The 20,970-nt window shown below is 42.2% G+C and overlaps 1 long non-coding RNA gene across 1 annotated transcript in view; it reads right to left on the bottom strand.

Moving 5' to 3' along the window:
- Positions 1-20,970, bottom strand: part of LOC112658882 (uncharacterized) — a 32,298-nt gene that overhangs the window by 6,663 nt on the left and 4,665 nt on the right. Inside the window, exon 2 of the long non-coding RNA XR_007406288.1 lies at positions 3,090-3,173. This is a non-coding gene — a long non-coding RNA (uncharacterized LOC112658882). The remainder of the gene's footprint in view (positions 1-3,089; positions 3,174-20,970) is intronic.

Here is a 20,970-nt window from a genome sequence, read left to right as displayed (position 1 = left end):
CCTTTTTTTTTTTTTTAAGATTTTATTTATTCATTAGAGACAGAGAGAGAGGCAGAGACACAGGCAGAGAAGCAGGCTCCTTGCAGGGAGCCCAATGAGGGACTCGATTCCGAGACCCTGGGATCACACCCTGAGCCAAAGGCAGACGCTCAACCTCCTGAGCCACCCAGGTGTCCCAAGATTGTCTATTCTTACAATGGACTACTGCACTGCTGTTAAAACGGGGAGAGCTATACCATGGACTCAGAAGATGCTCATGGTACATGAGGTACAGAATAGGATCTTCTCACTGATGCTTATGTGAATCTCTCTCTCTTTCTCTCTCTCATGCACACACACACACACAGGAAACTAACAGAACCATCTGGAAGGGCAGATTCCAAACTGTTACCAGGGGTGATTAGGCAGATGCATAGGGTTGGAGGTGTGGGGCAGGGAAGTGCGTTGTATTATTAATGGCATCCTTGTACTTTCTCTGTTAATCACCATATTATTTAAATTGTTCACAACAACTGGGATTAATTTTTTTTGATAAAGGGACTTCTGTTTATAAATATAAATATTTTTAAAAGGAAGCATAAAAGCCTACCCTAGGCCCTGGGAATTCCATCCAGGATCGTCCCCCAGCAAGGTCACCTTTGGTAATTTTCCAGCTGGTGGTAGCACTCCCATTGCTCTCCCACAGTTGCTCTCTCCTCAGCATGCTATTCCAATGGCAGTCTCTGACCTGGTCAGCTGCTTCCTGCCCAGTTAGGGAATGCCCCATGGGATTTGGGGGTTACAGAAGATGGATTTGAAAGCTAGCAGCCCGAGTTGATATAAGAGATGACAAAGCTTATTTGGGAGAGAAAAATTGCCCAAAGTGCTACTTGCCCATAAACATAGGTGAAGGAAGTAGCATGATGTTAAAGGCTCTGACTGGGGGCACCTGGCTCAGTGGCTGAGCATCGGCCTTTGGCTCAAGTCCTGGATCAAGTACCACATCGGGCTCCCTGCAGGGAGCCTGCTTCTCTCTCTGCCTGTGTCTCTGCCTCTCTCTCTGTGTCTCTCATAAATAAATAAATAAATAAATAAATAAATAAATAAATAAATAAATAAAGGCTCTGATTGCCCTGTGCATCTGTGTGTTGTTCTGGAAACTGAGAAATGGAATCTGACAGACCAAGACCTGAAGAGAATAGTGTTCTGTGGTCAGAACCTTATTCCAGAAATCCAAAAGGCTAGGGGCAAGTGTCTGCTTATAATATTATATGCAGGCTTGAACCCTCCAACGAGGACCTGATAACTTGGCAACTTCCTGGCCTACATGAATGGCACAAGGTGAACTGTCATGTACCAGAGGGGAATAGTTTAGCCACTCTCCGCTTCAACTTTAGGTTTCCTTAGATCTTTGTAGTTTATAAACAGCATAAAGTTGTGGTTAAGAGCATGAGCTAAGGGGATCCCTGGGTTGCTCAGCGGTTTAGCACCTGCCTTCGGCCCAGGGCGTGATCCTAGAGTCCTGGGATCAAGTCCCACATCGGGCTCCCTGCGTGGAGCCTGCTTCTCCCTCTGCCTGTGTCTCTGCCTCTCTCTCTCTCTGTGTCTCTCATGAATAAATAAAATCTTTAAAAAAATTATCACTTTCCTTTAAAGTCATTCAATAAGATCCTAATTTACATTTGCCTTTACATCGGCTAGGTGCTGTACAGACTGATCAAAACAAATGAAATTCCTTCCTTCCATTCAATCAGGCCTGACCATCTTGGAATCTTCCCAAGGCCCTTAGAAATAGGAATCCTTTCTTTCTTTCATTTTTTTTTTTTTTAAATCTCTGTTCCCTCTTCAGTCTAGTTAGAAAGAAAGTTTCTGGGGGTAGGACGTTTAAACTGATGGGCCATTAACACGATAAAAAAGCAAAAGAAATTTTCCAGGTCACCAGCCAACAACTTTAGAGTGGTATTTAAAATTCACTTGCTTAGGAGTAGGGAAAGAGGTTGGTCATGAGAGGGTGGATAAGGATTTCTCCTAGCTGATGGGGAACTCAGGAATACCCTTTGTATGGATAGCAAAACCATTACAAGTGGCTTGGTTTGTGGGCTGATCTTTTAACATAGTACTTAAGAAGCAGATATCGAAGAAAATCCAGAAAGAAAAGGTTCTCCTTGGCTTCAGATTTAGGGAATACCTGGATCCCTGTTACAACATATCCACAAATTTCTTCGAGGCCACTGAAGATACACACACACACATACACCACTCCCTCTCATACATACCCTGCCTTATTCCAGCTGTGATAAAGTTCAGTAGGAGAAGAGTCATGGTCATGCTGTGTTTCCCCCACCCCAAGTTTATATTTTTAAAATTTATTTGTTGGCAGTCTGGAAGTCACTGGGGAAGGCAGCTTCAGCACTTAAATGGTAAACAAAAGTATTCGAGGGATCACCTTTGCTGCTGAAGGAAGAATGACCAGCAAAGAGTCCTCCTGAAATTTGGTAGCTGTGCCTTATCACCTCCCTGTACCACTCTCTCCTCTCCCACACTGCTCTGCTCTAGAAACCTGCACAGCCCTGGGAGCTTCTGGAAGCCCTGCCAAATTGCACAAGGCAGCTTAAGTAGTAGCTATATACAGTTTTAGGTTTTAATAGTACAATAGTTTCCAAACTCTTTAAAACTCAGCAGAATACTTTCCAAAAGGACACAAAGTTAAAATAGATGAAAACTATAGCTTTAGGGAATCCCTGGGTGGCTCAGCAGTTTTTCGCCTGCCTTCAGCCCAGGGTGTGATCCTGGAGTCCCAGCATCAAGTCTCACATCAGGCTTCCTGCACGGAGCCTGCTTCTCCCTCTGCCTGTGTCTCTGCCTCTCCCTCTGTATGTGTGTGTGATGAATAAATAAATAAAAATCTTAAAAAAAAAAAAAACTATCGATTTAATATGGTAGGAGCCAATCACAAGGTTGCTCAAATGGGTCCTTGGGATTAAAAAAACAAACAAACAAACAAACAATTTTTTAATATCACTCTACTAGTAGGTAATTTTGTCATTACAATCATGTCCAGAGTCCTCATTATGCCTTTAGAACCCTTTTCTGATGTAGCCCCTACCTACCTGAGCTTCATGCAGTTATTCACATGTTGTTTGCTCTCTTGATTTACTCCTTGATTTTGGTGATGCAGGTCCTCAACTAGCTTCCTGGGAAGAGATGCACGGCAGGTAAATTTTTTGAAACCTTGCATTTCAGCATCTGTCTTGCCTTTCGTTCCCTCTTCACATTTTTACCGGTAGTTTTGCTAGGTATAAAAATCTAGGTTGTAAATCATTCCCCAACAAGCCTAGGCCTCTGCAGCATCCAGGTGTTTGAACTAGAAGATCCTCTTGCATAGAACATACACCCCATGCCCTTGTGTGACTAATACTTGATTGTTCTTTTTTCTTTTAAAGAATTTATTATTATTATTATTTTAAGTAATGTCTACACCCAAAATAGGGCACGGAGCCTATAATCCTGAGATCAAGAGTCACATGCTCCACCAACTGAGCCAGATGGGTGCCTCACATCTCATTATTCTTGTCAGGGAAACTTATCTGCCCAGACACATATCCCTCTTAGTTGCTCCCACAACCTGGTACTTACTCCTTGGTACAATTCTTACAACATATTATCACTACCTGCTTACTTATCTGTGTCCTCCACTAGTTTGTGAGCATGAGGGCTAAAAACACAAAGCCACAGTGCCACTCAATAAATATTTGTTGAGGGGATCCCTGGGTGGCGCAGCGGTTTGGCGCCTGCCTTTGGCCCAGGGCGCGATCCTGGAGACCCGGGATCGAATCCCACGTCGGGCTCCCGGTGCATGGAGCCTGCTTCTCCCTCTGCCTGTGTCTCTGCCTCTCTCTCTCTCTCTCTCTCTGTGTGACTATCATAAATAAATAAAAATTTTAAAAAAATAAAAAAATAAATAAATAAATATTTGTTGAAAAGAAAAAAATGAATGGTTGTGATATTTTTTTTTAAGATTGATTGAGTGATTGATTGATTTGATGGAGGGAGATGCAAGCACACATGGGAGGGGCAGAAGGAGAAGGGGAATCTCAAGAAGACTCTATGCTGAGCACACAGCCCAGCATGGGATTCAATCCCAGGACCTGAAATCACAAACTGAGCCAAAACCAAGAGTCAGACACTCAACCAACTGCACCATCCAGGCGCCCCAGATGATATTTTTTTATTACAAGACACGATGTACAGTAAAATGTTTCACAAATGCCCTTACCAGCTGGTGTATGCTGGGGGAGTAGGGAGGAGGACTGGTCTAGGAGAAGAAATGCCACCTTGATACTAAGGGCATAGTAAGAACACTTATAATTTCTTGTTCAGTATCTGCGTTTCATGAGGACAGGGACCAGATCTGACTTCTCAATGCTGTGTTCCCAACAATCATACCATAATGACAGCTTAATAAAGAACTGCTGAATGAATGAACTGGTCCAAACAAAGGAAGTCCTATGCATCACACGATCAAGAAAACAGAAAAAGTCCCTACACTGTCTTACAGTCATAGGGAAAACAGAGGTCTCTAATGAAGACACAATTCACCATCTGTCTCCACCTTGCCTCCAACAGCAAACCCTCTTCCAATTCCCTGTTCCAGATATAGGCTTTCCCTTCTTTGGACACATGGATTTGAAGTCCCACAATTATCTGGTTTGGACCCCTGATTTTATAGTCTGTTTATTTTCAATCAGCAAGTTCTATTGCCTCCTCTACCTCTCTCCCTTTACAGCAGCTCTCACCCTGAACCTCTTGCTTCATTCCTATAGTACCCACTGACACCTCCGTCACCCCACACCTATGTTTTCCCATGGCTCTGTCCTTCATTCCAAGTCATTTTGACACCTCTGTCGGATTAATCTCTCTGAAGCATCACTTTTCAGTGTCTCCTCACTGCCCAAAAATACCTTCAGAGGCTCTTGACTTCCTCCTGTGTTAAGTCACAACTCTTCTACAAGTTTTCACCCTTCAGAATGACTTCTGATGCTCTGTTTTCCCTCCTCACACACACTGCCCACTTATCACCCATACACAACTCTCACTGATTAGGCAAGATGCTTCACTGTCTCAGAAACAACAGAACAGACTTCTGCACGACTTATGCATTCTCTTCTCTGGAATGTTCTCCTCACCCCTCTCTTAATTCAATCCATCCTTCCCAGACCTGATTTACATCTTTCCTCCTCCAAGATGCCTTTATGTACAACTTCAGGCCTTGCAGATCTCCCTAAATTTAAGATCCAAATAGCATTTATCATCTTTGCAGACCAGGTTTATCCGGATGTGTGCCATATATAAAATATATAGTCCAGGGCAGCCCAGGTGGCTCAGTAGTTTAGCGCTGCCTTCAGCCCAGGGCATGATCCTGGAGACCTGGGATCAAGTCCCATGTCAGGCTCCCTGCATGGAGCCTGCTTCTCCCTCTGCCTATGTCTCTGCCTCTGTGTGTGTGTGTGTGTGTGTGTGTCTCATGAATAAATAAAGAAAATCTTTATAGTCCACATGCATAAATGTCATCTAGCCTGGCTGCTCCTTGATGGTAAGGATGTCCTGTTCTTGGATCTCAGGGCCTTAGATTTCAACACAGAGTAATATTCAGGAGGTAGTAAGAGAGCTGCCTTCAGAAACAGACAAACCAGGGTTATCCCAATCCTACCAATTCGAATTGTGTGTTTTTGGACCCTCTGAGCCTCAATATTCTCATCTACAAAATTGGGATAATAGTGCTATCTCATAGGTTTGTTGTGAAAATTTAAATGAGATAATGCTAAGTAAAGCAATTTGCACATTGTTTTGATACAGGATAAGTACTCAGTATGTGTCAGCTATTGTTATTAGAGACTCCAATCCCTGTTCTTGGAGTTGAACTTTGGCCTTGATTTTGCTTTAGACTTTCTGTCACTGAGCCAGCCTTGCAAATAGTGATTTCCTGCCAGTTCCTGCCTCTGTGTCCAGCCTTGGCTGGTCAAAGCATTTTCTGCAAGCAGTGGCTAAGAGAAAGTTCCATCGTGCAAAGTCATCTCAGGCCCCACATGGTGGTTCCTCCTGCCCTCAGCACTACTGAATTCAGTGCTGAATTGTTCAATACCTTTGGGTTTTCAACCTTTTTAAAAAATACATATATATTTCTTTATTTTTTTAAGATTTTATTTATTTATTCATGAGACACACACAGAGAGAGAGGGAGAGAGAGAGAGAGGCAGAGACACAGGCAGAGGGAGAAGCAGGCTCCATGCAGGGAGCCTGATGTGGGACTCAATCCCAGGACTCCAGGATCAGGCCCAGGGCTGAAGGCGGCACTAAACCGCTGAGCCACCTGGGCTGCCCTGGATTGTCAATCTTAAGCATTTCTTTTTTCCACTTTATCACTATTGTCGTATTACAAAAACAATACATGCTCGTTATCTGAAAAAAAAAAAAAAGTACATAAGAATATAAAGAGCTAAAGTCTCACTCCTCACTCAAACCTCCATTCATACTCTTCAGAAGTAACCAGTTAGGAGTTTTTCATGTGTATTTCCAGAAAACATCCATGGCTATAGAAACATACACACATACACTTTTCTGTGGCTTGCTTTATTCACTTAATTATCAGTCTTGAACACCTTTCTCTACCTATACCTGATAGCTTCACCACACACTGTTCAATGGCAACTTAGACTTCTTTTTAAAAAATTTTTCTTTATTTGAGAGAGAGAGAGAGAGAGAGAGTGAGCTGGAAGGAGGAATGGGGAGGCAGAAAGAATCTGAAGCAGACTCTGCATTGAGCGCAGAGCCTTACATGGAGCTCAGTCCCACAAATAGAAGTTCACAACCTGAGCCAAAACCATGCCCAACCAACTGCACCACCCAGCCACCCCTTAGATTTCTTTTGTGAACAACTAAAGTTGATTTTATTAATCCTCTACACATGGGCATGTAGGTTGCTACTACTAAAACAACGTGATGAACATCCTTGTATAAACATCTCTGTGTACTCCTTAAGTCTTCAGGCTTCTCTGATTTCCAGATTAGATTGGTCAGGGGGGTGATTCATCAAATTTCATTCTATCTCCTGACTCTCCACCCAAATATGGTATTCAGTCCCTATACCCACTGACTCACTGGTCAGTAGTGTGGCCATCTTCCTCTTCACTTCAAAATAGAAGAAAGAGATCACTGGACTGTTTCGTCACGATCCCACTCAAAAAGAGTTCACAGAACCCATGCTTCTCCCTTTATCTGGAACCAGAGGGGCATCCCAGGCATTGGAGAATAAGATTTCAGAATCCAGCTGTATTCTCTGAGGTAGCCCCAAAGAAGGAAGGAAACACATCTTTGGCTCATGAGCCACAATTCATGAGCTGTTGTCAGTGGAGCTGAGAGGGATGTGAGTGTAACAACAAGGATAGTAGCTGAGACAGGCTTCAGGTGGTGGCTGGGGGGAGGTGAACACACAAGGCTTTCATCAGCAGTGACTTGGCGTTATTATCCTAGCCCACATCCGTCCCTTTACATAGTGTCCTTGCTCAGGCCAAGGACAGGATGGAACAGCAGGAACTTTGATTGCTTATCCCCAGTTCAGCCTGACTCACGCAGGACCCCAAGCCAGCCCCTTACTGTACCCTGGGGGGAGCTCCAGGAGCCTAGGTGAAACTAAGGCTGGAAAAAGTTGCCCCTGGGATGTATCCAAGTTGCTTACTTATAACTCTATGACCCACAGTGAGCCATCAAACCATCTTAAGCTTCAGTTAGCCTATCCTCCATCTGTAAAAAAAGTAAATGAAACACCAACAGTCCCTGGGTTACATTGTCCTTGAAGGCAGGAGGTATACCAAGTGCTTAACAAGAACATGGCATTACATAAGCAGTCAATAAATCTTTGATACTTGCTTCACTGATATCTCCCTCTTGCCTAGCTCAGTGCCCAATTCAGAGTAGGTGCTTAATTAAAATTTTTTTTCGATGAATGAATGAACAACCTCTTCATTTCTGAAGGGCAGACAGGAAAATTGCAAAATAACCCTGAAGACCTCTCCAACCTCATGTCACCCTATTCTCTTCTTCACGATATGGAAGTTTACTGATAATGCAGTTTGGTTTGGTTCACTCAATTCATTTTCTCTCTCTCTCTCTCTCTTTCTCGTGCTCTCTCTCTCTCCCTTCCTCCTTCCCTCCCTCAGAGAAAAGATGTTCTATTCTCCTTGGCCTGTCCCCAAGATCCAGCCACATCAAAGAATAAGCTCAGGGCCAAGGTCTTGGAATGCAGCATTACCTCAGGATTTCTTTCTTTTTTTTTTTCTTTTTTTAATTTACCCTTCATTTATTTATTTTTAAGATTTTATTTATTTATTCATGAGAGACACACAGAGAGAGAGAGGCAGAGACACAGGCAGAGGGAGAAGCAGGCTCCAGGCAGGGAGCCTGATGTGGGACTCAATCCCGGGACTCCAGGATCACACCCTAGGCCAAAGGCAGGGGCTAAACCGCTGAGCCACCCAGGAATCCCCAACCTCAGGATTTCTAAAGAGAAACTAATCTTAGGATCACGGAGTATCAGAGGAGGGAGGAAAGAAAGTCTATTTTATTCATTCAATAATTATATATTTGGAATATCTATTGTGTCTAGAAGTGAAACCAAAAGCTTGCTGCTTGGCCTTGCCTCTACTCTCTTGCCATGCTGGCATCTGCCTCAAACCCTCAAAGCCTGATCTCCCACCTCCCTTTCCTGTAGGTAGTCCTCAGGTACTCCCACTGTTAATCCAGGTGCCCTTCTGGACTACTCCCAGGGTAGTACCTACCTCTCTCCCAGCACCTTTCTCCTCCTTTGGTTTCTCTGGGTGACCTACCTCTCTCCCAGCACCTTTCTCCTCCTTTGGTTTCTCTGGGTGACCATATTCTTCCATTGTCCTCCCTTCTCCCTCCTCTGCCCCTGATTCTTGCCTTGTGTTGTGAGTGTAACTGCATCTCTCCAAAATCCATTATGTTATAGTCCCAACACCCTGAACCTCAGAATGTGACTGTATCTGGAGACAGGGTCTTTTTTTTTTTTTTTAAGAATTTTTTTTCTTTTTAAGATTTTATTTACTTATTTATGAGAGACACAGAGAGAGGCAGAGACACAGGCGGAGGCAGAAGCAGGCTCCATGCAGGGAGCCCGATGCGGGACTCGATCCCGGGACCCCGGGGTCACACCCTGGGCCCAAGGCGGGCACTCAACCTCTGAGCCACCCAGGCATCCCTGGAGATAGGGTCTTATAAACATTTTATTTTCTACTTGAGAAAGAGAGTAAGAAAGTGAATGAGTACGAGTGAGGGAAGAGCCAGAAGGGGAGGGAAAGAGTCTTGAGGAGACTCTGGGCTGAGCACAGAGCCTGATGCAGGGCTCAATCTCATGACCCCGAGATCATGACCTGAGCTGAAATCAAGAGTCAGATACTCAAGTAACTGAGCCATTCAGGTGTCCCTAGAGACAGGGTCTTTAAAAAGTAATTAATGAGGGACGCCTGGGTGGCTCAGCAGTTGGGCGCCTGCCTTCAGCTGAGGTTGTGTTCTTGGGATCTGGGATCGAGTCCCGCATTGGGCTCTCTGCAAGGAGCCTGCTTCTCCCTCTGCCTATATCTCTGCCTCTCTCTCTCTCTTTGTCTGTCATGGATAAATAAATAAATCTAAAAAAAAAGTAATTAAAGGTCATTAGGTGGTCCTAATCTACTACGACTGGTGGATTTATCAGGACATAGGAAGAGGGAATATCATGTGAAGATAGGGAGAAGACGGCCATCTACAAGCAAAGGAAAGAGGCCTAAGAAGAAAACAATCCTTTTGCCATTTTGATCTCCAACTTCTAGCCTCCAGAACTGTGAACTCCAGAATTGTGAGCTAATAATTTTATATCATTTAAGCTACCTCATCTGTGGTACTTTGTTACAGCAGCCCTAGCAAACTAATACACCCCCTGTAGTGTATGTCACAATCATCACCCCCAAAGATCCCATCCTCCTCTATTAACCTACCTCTATGGCCTCAACTATCATCCCTCCCTTTCCCAATGTCTCACTCAGGTCAACATATCCATTCACTGAAACTTGAACTTCCATCCAGATCCCAGCCCCAAATTCCAGCTGACTACCAGACAATTATTCCTGAATTGTTTTGCCAATCCTGAAGCCTCAAGGGTAGTCTAAAACCACAAAATCCTTTTAGGTCAGTCCAACCACATATCTTTACACATGAAGAAACTAAGGCACAAAACAAAAACAAACTTGGCTCTTTCCGACTTCCCTATTCCTAAAGGTACCATCCATCAGATCACTAAAAAATGTGGAATCATCTTTTACTCTGCCCCTTTTCCTCCCTCATAGCCAATCAAGGAACATGATCCCAAAATCATGATGTCTGTTATCTAGTGTTTTAGCTCCTTTTTTTTTTTTTTTAATTAAGCTCTATGTTCAATATAGGGCTTAATCTTACAATCCCAAGATCCAGAATCACATGCTCTACCAACTAAAGAAGCCAGCACCCTAGCTCTATCTTGTTTATCTTTGTTATCTCTGTCCCCCCAACAGATAAACTATTTCAGTGCACTTATATTTAGATAAGTATTGAATTTTTAGGACTCAGTGGCCTGTTGTGTTAGAAAGACAGAATATCACTGAAGGTAAAAGCATAAGCTCCAGTCTCTTACATGGGTTTGGTTCCTGGTTCTATCCTATGGCTTTCGATATGTCTTTTTGTTTTTTTTTGTTTGTTTGTTTTTGTTTTTTTTCGATATGTCTTTTTGACTATAAAATGAAGACAACAATGATAACTACCTCACAGGGTTCTTGTAAGAATTTTTTTTTTTTTTTTAAGTAAACTCTACAACACACAGGGGGCTTGAACTCATGACCCTGAGATCAAGAGTTGCTTGCTCTACTAACTGAGCCAGCAGGCACCTTGATCTTGTAAGAATTAAATGTGGATTTGAACTCCGTATGATCTGGCCTTCAAACTGTTCATACTATACCACTCTACCTCTTTCTCTGGGAACGTAAAAGAATTGCTTCACTTTCTTATAGTATGATAGTCAAAATACCCTGGATGGCTTTCCCAATGAAAACAATTCCAAATGGTGAATAAAATATGTAATTTTTTCAAAAATACATTGTTGAATTGGAATAAAAAAAAAAAAGGTAAAATATGCAGAGGCCAAAAAGAAAAGTAAGGAAAAGAAAAAAAGAGAGGAACTCTGGAACACAAGTGCACAAGACAGCTTTACACTAACTCTATTGGCAAAATCCTGGTGACATGAAGCTCCCATCCTGATTAATACAAGGAATGAGGAAGAGAGAAGATACAAGGTAAGAAGGAAACAAAGGTAAGTAGAAGGTAATACCTCACAAGGTAAGAAGTGTAATAGAAGCCCCTCAAAAAAGGGACGCCTGGGTGGCTCAGCGGTTGAACATCTGCCTTCGGCCTAGGGCATGATCCTTGGAATCCCGGGATGGAGTCCCACGTCCGGCTCAGGGTGCCTGCTTCTCCCTCTGCCTATGTCTCTGCCTCTGTTTGTGTGTCTCTCGTGAATAAGTAAATAAAATCTTTAAAAAAAAGGAGGAGGGGGATCCGTAAAGAGTCATAACCTCAGGGTAAGCGTGAATGAGAAATATATCTAAAGTACAGAAGGGGCCTCAAGGAAATCTGTTTGGCAAACACTAATATTGGATGAGCAAAGAAAACTAAAATCTCCCATGAAAATTCATACCTACAAACCTGCCTTCACATGAGTTTATACACTGAATTCATGCTACCTATTTGCTCTGTATTTGAAAACCTCAAGCAGAACATTTAAGTAGCTCCAGGTAGAAATAAACTTCAGGAATGGTTAAAAACAAATATAAATTCTCTCTAAAGGACTACACTACAATTTCATCCAATGTATTCTGGAATGCCCATAAAGTTCCAAGAAACTGGGCCTAAGGCTAAAAATCACAAATCACACAAGGACATAAGCCACCATAAGTGAGAATCTGCTTGAACAACAGACCTGCATAATCCACAAAAATATGACATAGAACATTTTATTTATTTATTTATTCATGATAAACAGAGAGAGAGAGAGAGAGGCAGAGACACAGGAGGAGGGAGAAGCAGGCTCCACACCGGGAGCCCGGGATTCCAGGATCGCGCCCTGGGCCAAAGGCAGGCACTAAACCGCTGAGCCACCCAGGGATCCCCAGAGAGAGCAAATCTTAAGCAGGTTCCATGCTCAGTGCAAAGCCTAACTTGGGGCTCAATCTCACAACCCTGAGATCATGACCGGAGCTGAAGTCAAGAGTTGGACACTTAACTGAATAAGCCTCCCAGGTGGCCTTATTTCAAGAAATAAATGTGAGCCTTAAATAGATGGACTAGGGATAAAAGACTATAAAAAGTAACCAAGCCAATTTTGAACAACAACAACAAAAAATTAAAACTAAGATAAATTAGTTTTATCTAATAAGATATTGTTAAAGGCAGAATTCATTTACTAGAAAATGGATCTGAAGAAATCTAAAAATCCAAAGATATAAAGAGATGAAGAATACAAAAACTGTGTATGTGACACTGGAGGTTAGAATAAGATGGTCTAATATATATTTAATTGTATTTACCAAAGAAAATAAAGGAAAGAATAAGGAATAGGAGTGTTTGTAGAGTCAGGACCAGAATTAGAGTGAAGTGAGTGAGGAACCTACGGGATAAAATTTATTTTAGACACTCAGTCTCAGGGCCAATTCTCCATTTACACAAATATAAATTTAAAAAATAATAAAATAAAAATTAAGGGCCTCCTTAAATTTGGTGCCCTAGGCACTTCACTGGCTTCACAATGGTGCCGGCCATGCTGAGAATTTTTCCAAATTGTTGTAAGACAGCAAATTCCGGACCCAGAAATCCCAAGAAGGGTAAAGAAAAATATATTCACAACTACTTACATCATAGTGAAACTGCAGAGGACCTGGGACTAATATAGATCGATGACAAAGAAACTGAAGTTAGAGGGGCCACAGGCTTCTCAGTAGCCACAATGGAAACCAGAAGGTTATCTTCAATGTGCTGAGACAAAGTAACAGTTGTTCAAGAATTTATCCAAGAATTCAAATATGAGGGGAAAGAAAGTAAATTTCAAACCGATGAAAACAGAATTTACTACCAACAGGCACTGAAGGAAACTCTGAGGGATGAAGTTCAGGCAGAAGGAAAGCAATCTCAGACACTTATAAAAAGGAACAGTGAACAAAGAGATGAGTGGTTCTGTAAGCCACCAATAAACAGTATTTGACCACATAAAGAAACAACAATGTCTCTTCTGAAAAATAAATAAATAATTAACTAATTAAATAAATACAGAATGAACACATTGAAATAGCAGAATATAAAGGGGGGGAGGAAGGGAGGTGGAAAGTTAAGGATTTAAGTTAATTTAAGGTCCTTGTATTGTGTTGCTTAAGAGGTCAAAAATTGTGATTGATATTTAAGTATCTCGGACACTATAACCTTCACAGCAACCAGTGGGAAAGAATGGGATGTTTAAAAAAAACAAAACACTTCAGTCCACAGGATGAGAAAGTAGAAGGAAAAACAAAAATAAAAACCAGCACACAAGGAGGCTGTGCATGTGGCTCTGTGGGTTAAACACCTGCCTTCTAGTCAGGTCATGGTCCTAGGGTCCTGGGATGGAGGCCCATATGGAGCCCCTGCATCAGGCTCCCTGCTCAGTGGGGTATTTGCTTCTCCCTCTCCCTTGGCCCCTCTCCCTGCTGGTGCTCTTTCTCTCTCACCCACTTTCACTCTCTCACGAATAAATAAAAATCTTTTTAAAAAATCTAAAAACTGCTCTAAAAGGTAATCTCAACATATACATATGCAATACAAAAAGCCCTAAAAATAAGACAGAAAGAACTCTAACTAATTCAGTAATTTTCAGTTCTCATATAAATACATGAAAAACTGAAATGTACCGCTCTGCATTGAAAAGACAGAGCTTGTCAGACTGGCTAGAAACCAAAATCCAGTAATGCGTGCTTGTTACAAGTAAAACAAAGGAGTGAGTTTAAGTAACTGGTGAAGTTTCCTCCTGCTTCATCCAGCCAATGCGATTTCTCTGTAAAGTCAAACAGAAGAAATTCAGTCATCTGAGGAGAGTTTGATAAAGGAACTATTTGCAAACATGTGGCCAGACTTCAAGGAAGCCACAAGGATAGTGCGACACCCTGGAACTGGGAAAAACTACTCTGTTATCACCTCTAGGATGGAATGACATATTCCCTAACACTCACACTCACACTCCTACACCCATAGCTTCAAGACTTTTAATAGTATCCTGTGGTCCTTGAGAAGGATAAAACTGCACATCTTTCCATAGCCTCCAAAGCCTTCTATGATCTGTCCCCTCGCCCCTATCTCTAGCTATTTCTGGGCCTAGAGTCTACTGGATTTTCAATCCTTTAGTCACAGTGGCTTTCTCTTTCATCCTCAGGTTCATCATGCCTGCTCCCTCCCACCTCAGGACCTTTGTGTGTGCCGTTCTTGGCCTGGAATACTTCTCACTCCACCCTCTAAACCCACTTATCATCAGTGATCCTTTTGGGCTCAGCTCAGGTATCATTACATACTAGAGGAACTTTCCCAAAGCCCCAGCCTTCATTTTATTCCTGCAGAGCACCGATCACTGCCGTCATTTTATGTTTATATTGGTGCAGTTGTTTGGTGAATGTATGTCTCACTAAACTGGAAACTCTGTAAGGGTAAGAATGGCACTCTTTATATCACATCTACGCAGTGCCTGGCACCTGGCACCCAGCACAAGCTCAAATAATACTGATGAGTAAAGGGTTGAAAACATCCTTACTAAGAGAAGGGCACTTTGCCCAGAAACAAGTGTTCCACACCCTAAGAAACTTTCCCTGGTTTCATCACACAATTCGCGTTCATTCAGAGAAAATTAAACACAGCTACCTTCAAAGGCCGGCAATTGGACAGCATCTCAGCAAACCTCCACCCAAGGTGGAGGGCAGGGAATACCCTCCCCATTCTTGATCCATCAGACCCGGGGCAGAGGCAGATGGATTAATGATTAATCATGAGCCTTTCCAAGCCCTAAATGGTGGATGGGGCCACAGCCAATGGCACCCAAGTGACTGAACACTGGGCATTTTGGCAGAATGGGACTGAAAGAGTTGAGTTTGGTTGGCTTCAAACAATTGCTGACCACAAAGAAAATCCTCTGCCTTAAAATTCCCATTTGGAAAAGAGACGATGAAAAGCAGTTCCTTTGATTAATGAAATTTATATCCTCTTCTCCGATTGGATTGAATTTACACATGGATGGCAATGGCTCTATGCCTTGGCTTCCTGATCCTCAGTGAGGATGAAAATTTTTAGATTCTTTAAGAGCATCAATAATAATAACAGCAGGGGATCCCTGGGTGGCGCAGCGGTTTGGCGCCTGCCTTTGGCCCATGGCGCGATCCTGGAGATCCGGAATCGAATCCTACGTCGGGCTCTCGGTGCATGGAGCCTGCTTCTCCTTCTGCCTATGTCTCTGCCTCTCTCTCTCTCTCTGTGTGACTATCATGGGTGAATAAAAATTAAAAAAATAAAAATAAAAAAAATAATAACAGCAGTAGCAGCTACTGACATTTACAAAACATCACTCCATGCCAGATTCTGTGTTAAGTTTTATTTTTATATATATAAAATCTCTTTTAATCTTCACATAAAGTAGCTCATGGTGGTCCCATTTAAGACTCTTCAATGACTTCCACTGATACTAAAATAAAATATGGAGTGCCTGGCTGGCTCAGCAAAGTGTGCAACTCTTGTTCTCGGGGTTGTGAGTTTGAGCCCCATGTTGGGTATAGAGATTATTTAAAAATAAAACCTTAAGATACATTTTAAAAAGTAAGAGGCGACTGGGTAGCTCAGTCAATTAAGTATCTGACTCTTGATTTTGGCTCGGGTTAAGATGTCAGAATTATAAGATCAAGCCCTGCATTGCAAGAGGCTCTATGTTCAGCAGGGAGTGTGCTTGGGATCTCCTCTCTCCCTCCCCATTACCTCTCTCTCTCTCAAATAAATAAGTAAATAAATAAATCCTTTTAAAAATAATTTAAAAATTTAAATAAATAAAATGCAAACTCCTTACCACAGCCTTCAAGGCCCTGCATGACCTGGCCCCTGCCTATTTCTGCTGTTGTATCCCAAAGAGCCCACCCATTAGTCAGTTAGTTCCTGCAAGATCAACCTTCATTCTGCAACTCACATACACCAAACCTGTCCCTACCTCATGTCCTTTGCACCAGCTGGCCCTTCTGCGCAGTGTTCTTCCCTCGGATCCACCTACAGCTGCCTTCTGATCATCGATCTCAGCTCAATCACTACCATCCTGACTCTGCTTCTATGCTTCCCCCATTGCTTGGTCATAGCACCCTGTTTTATTGCCTCCATTGACTGTATCACTATCTGAAATTACCTTAATTATTTGTTTGTTCCATTATTATCTGCATCTTCTAACTAGAACATACATGCATTCCATGAGAGCAAATCCTCATCTATCTTTTCGCCCCTGAATTCTCAGTGTCCAAAACAGAGCAGCACACAGTAGGCATTCCACAAACGTTTTTCAAGTAAAGGAATGAGTAAAAGACTCTGAGATAAGAACTACCGTGCTTAACCAATTTTACAGGTAAAGAACTTATGGCTTAGTGATGTTGGGTGACTTGCCCAAGATCACAGAGATGGTAGGTAAATAGAAGCACTGAGTAACAATTCAATCCACTTGTGCTCTTAATCACTACACAAATAGAGACTCATTTCATGAATCATGTCATGATTATCTCCTCTCTATTCATTCATTCATTTTTTTTTTTTAAGATTTATTTATTTTAGGGAGAGTGAGCGAGAACAGGAGTGGGAGGGGCAGGGCAGCCTGGGTGGCTCCGTGGTTTGGCGCCGCCTTCAGCCCAGGGCGTTATCCTGGGGACCCGGTATCCAGTCCCACGTTGGGCTCTCTGCGTGGAGCCTGCTTCTCCCTCTGCCTGTCTCTCTGCCTCTCTCTCTCTCTCTTTCTCTCTGTGTCTCTCATGAATAAATAAATAAAATCTTTTTTTTTTTTTTAAGGGATTGGGAGGGGCAGGAGAGAGAATCTCAAGCAGACTTTGCCCTGAGCACAAAGCCCAGTGTGGGGCTTGATCTCACAGCCCTGAGATCATAATGTGAACTGAAACCAAGAGTCAGACTCTTAACTGTGCCACCCAGACACCTCTCCCCTCTATTCATTTTTTTTAAGATTTTATTTATTTATTCATGAGAGACACAGAGAGAGAGGCAGAGACACAGGCAGAGGGAGAAGCAGGCTCCCTGCAGGGAGCTCGATGTGGGACTCCATCCTGGAGCTGCGGGATCACAAAGGCAGATGCTCAACCTCTGAGCCACCCAGGCAACCGCCTCTATTCATTCTTTACATAGAACCTGGCCCAAGACCTAGGCAGCAAGGAAACATAATAAAGAAGTACAGAGAGTGTGAATTACTACAACCACTTGTGATAACTGAAATACTCACTAAAGCTAAACCAGTCCTCTGGTTTACTTTATTGTACATCCATAGATAAACAAACATGTCTTCAACATAAGTCATGTAGGACTATTAACAGAAGCAATACTCTTTTTTTGTTTTGTTTTAAAGATTTTATTTTGGGGACAGGTGGGTGGCTCAATGGTTGAGCATCTTCCCTTCACCTCAGGGCATGATCCTGGGTCCTGGGATCAGGTCCCTTGTTCCACAAAGGAAGCCTGCTTCTCCCTCTGCCTGTGTCTCTGCCTCTCTGTCTCTCATGAATAAATTAATAAAATCTTAAAAAAAAAAAAAAAGATTTTATTTTTAAGTAATCTCTACACCCAACATGGTGCTTGAACTCACAACCCCAAGATCATGAGTCACATGCTCCACCTACTGAGCTAGGCAGCCCTAAAAGCAGTATTATTATTTTTAAATTTTTATTTATTTATTCTTTTTAAGTAGAGTCCATGCCCAATGCAGGTTTGTTTGTTTTTTTTTTTCCAATGCAGGTTTTGAATTCAGGACTCTGAGATCAAGAGTCACATGCTCTACCCACTGAGCCAGCAGTGGCCCTGTAGAAGCAATATTCTTAAAAGTAAACACTGGTGGGGTGTCGGGTGGCTTAGTTGGTTAAGTATCTGACTTCAGCTCAGGTCATTATCTCAGGGTCCTGAGATTGAGCCCCAGGATCAAGCCCCACATCAGGCTCCTCACTCAGGAGGGAGTCTGCTTGTCCCTCTCTCTCTACCCCTACCCCAAGCTTGTACTCTGTCTCTGTCTCAAATAAATAAAATCTTAAAAAAAAAAAACACTGGAAACTATATATTCATCAAAAATAGTATGAACAAATATACTACAGTACAATTATACAACAGAATAGTATATAGCAATAAAACAGAAACTACAACTACAGGAAACCACATGGATGAATCTCATACAAAAAAAGTATCTACTATGTATTTCCACTTATAGAAAGATAAAAAAAATAGACCTTAATCTATGGTGCTAAAAGTCAAGATCGTGAATATTGTTGTGGGTTATGGTGGTGGTTAGAGATGGGAAGGGCATGAACGTGGCTTCCAGAATGCTGGTAGTATTTTCTTTTTTTGACCTGTCCACTAGTTCCATAGTTGTGTTCACTTTGGGAAAATTCACTGAGTTGTACACTTGATTTATGCAGTTCTATGAATGTTGAATCACATGAAATCTATGTTGAATTGCATGAAATTGCCATCTTTATACATGAGAAGTGGTTGAATGTCGGCAATTTCATGTGGTTCAACTAATATGTTATACTTTAAAAAGAGATTACCTAAGGAAAAAAAAATCCTATCCGGTTGAATTGGTTTGTACACAGCTCTGTAAAAACTGGTTTTGAGAAAGAGCCTGTGCCTTCCAAGGGCTCCTTGGCAGGTGGTAAACAGGCTCAGGATGGTTGTAAATTCTTTCCCAGGGCCTGAGGCTGGTGCACTTGGCTGTGTACTCCAGAGTCCAGAGCCTGGGCCAGCCCCAGTGTGATGCAAGTCAGCTGGAGGAGGCCAGAAATGTCCTCCAGCAGAGATGAACAACCCCAGCCTCGGGCCCAAGGTGTTAGGATTCCTAGAACACATCAGTTCTTGACTGCCCTAGTCTCTGCACTCAAGGTGCCCTCCTCCTTCCTGGGCATTTCCATGGCTCCTGCTCCTTAGCCTTCAGCCTGCCCAGAGAGGCTTTCCCCAACTTCCCTGAAGGGGCCAGCTCCGTCCCCAATTGCTGTCACATCCCTTTGTAATTCCCTATATAGATATTACCAACGTCTAAAATTGTTATTATTTGGGGGGACTTTAGTAGCTCAGTAGTTGAGCATCTGCCTTTGGTTCAGGTCGTGATCCTGGGACCTGGGATCTGGCAATGGGCTTCCTACAGGGAGCCTGCTTCTCTGTGTCTTTGCCTCTGTGTGTCTCTCATGAATAAATAAAATCTTTTAAAAATAAATAAATAAATTGTTATCATTTGGGTGTTGACTTTGGATTATCTGCTCCCACCATTAGACTAAGCTGCATTAGAACAGGGGATTCCTAGAACTTAGGAATACTAAGTATACTGTTGTATCCTCAGGGCCTGGCATGGCACCTGGTACCTAGAAAGTGTTTCAATATTGGTTGAATGAGTGAATTAGTGAACAAATAAATGATCAAAAGAAGTGGCATCAGTAGGGGGCAGGGGAGAAAAGGTGGCCCAAAGCACAACTGCCAAGTTAGAAAAAAGGACACAGCCCCCCCATCACCCTCATGACACAATATTGGGTCTCCAAAAAAGTTGCTGACCCCCCAAGTCTAGACAGTTATTCCTTATCCTCACGTTTTCCCAGGGTCCCCGTTCTGTTGTATGAAGGACATAGGCATTTATGAGGTATTTACTGAACCACTCTACAGAGTAGGAATGAATCATTGTGCCCATTATACAGATAAGACTGAGGGTCTAAAGATTAGTAACTCACCTGAGATCCATCAACAATTAGGTGGCAGTACTTTGGACAAAGTCTAAGTCTGTTTATTCCAGAATTTGCCAACCACCTATTACTTGATTTTTCAATGTTACTAGGGAATTTCTGTGTTTTGTAAGCAAAAATTAAGGGAGCTACCCTTGGCTATTTTTTTCCTTCTCTTTCTATTCACTGCTCTCAGTGATTGCTTTAGATTTAGCTCCCACACCTGAAATGAACGGTGTGCTTGCATTTTATGTGAATTTGAACTAAAGCAAATCTGAAGTGTGCCACAGAAATATATTCACAGAAATCTTGACTCAGTAGCCAAAACTGATAGCATGCAAATCTGACTTCACAGTCAGCTACGAAGAAATTATTCTTGAATTATGTGAGGTCTTCTGGAATGCATCTTTTTCATACCATTCTACTGCCCTGCTCAGCAAACAGTGAAAACCAAGGGTCTTGACAGAAAAATGGGGCAAAGGAAGCTAGCGACCTATATTATCACAACCAAGTTAAAATCTTTGAAATATTCCTGTTACACAGATTAATTCAAGTACCACAAAAATATCTGTGCATTTGGTTTTGAGCTAAGTTATTTGAAAAACATCATGTCCTTCAGCGCTCACAACTCTCTGAAGCAGATACCATGACTATCACCCCTTTTTCACAAGAGGTTTGAAGAGATTAAGAACTATGGGAAGTAAAAAAAAAAAAAAAAAAAAAAAATTAAAGAATTATGCAAAGTCATCCAAGTGCTTAATACAACAGAATCATCACTCAGCACACATTCAGCATTATATCACACATGTGCTACCACTGAAATTCAAGCATCTATATTGGCCATGGTTAAAATCAACTCTTTGGTGAACTATTTAAGATACCGAGCCACACAACTGAAAACACCATAACT

The sequence above is a fragment of the Canis lupus genome, chromosome 2 (assembly GCF_003254725.2).
Source record: "Canis lupus dingo isolate Sandy chromosome 2, ASM325472v2, whole genome shotgun sequence".
NCBI lineage: Eukaryota > Metazoa > Chordata > Mammalia > Carnivora > Canidae > Canis > Canis lupus.
This window is presented reverse-complemented; position numbering and strand designations above follow the sequence as displayed.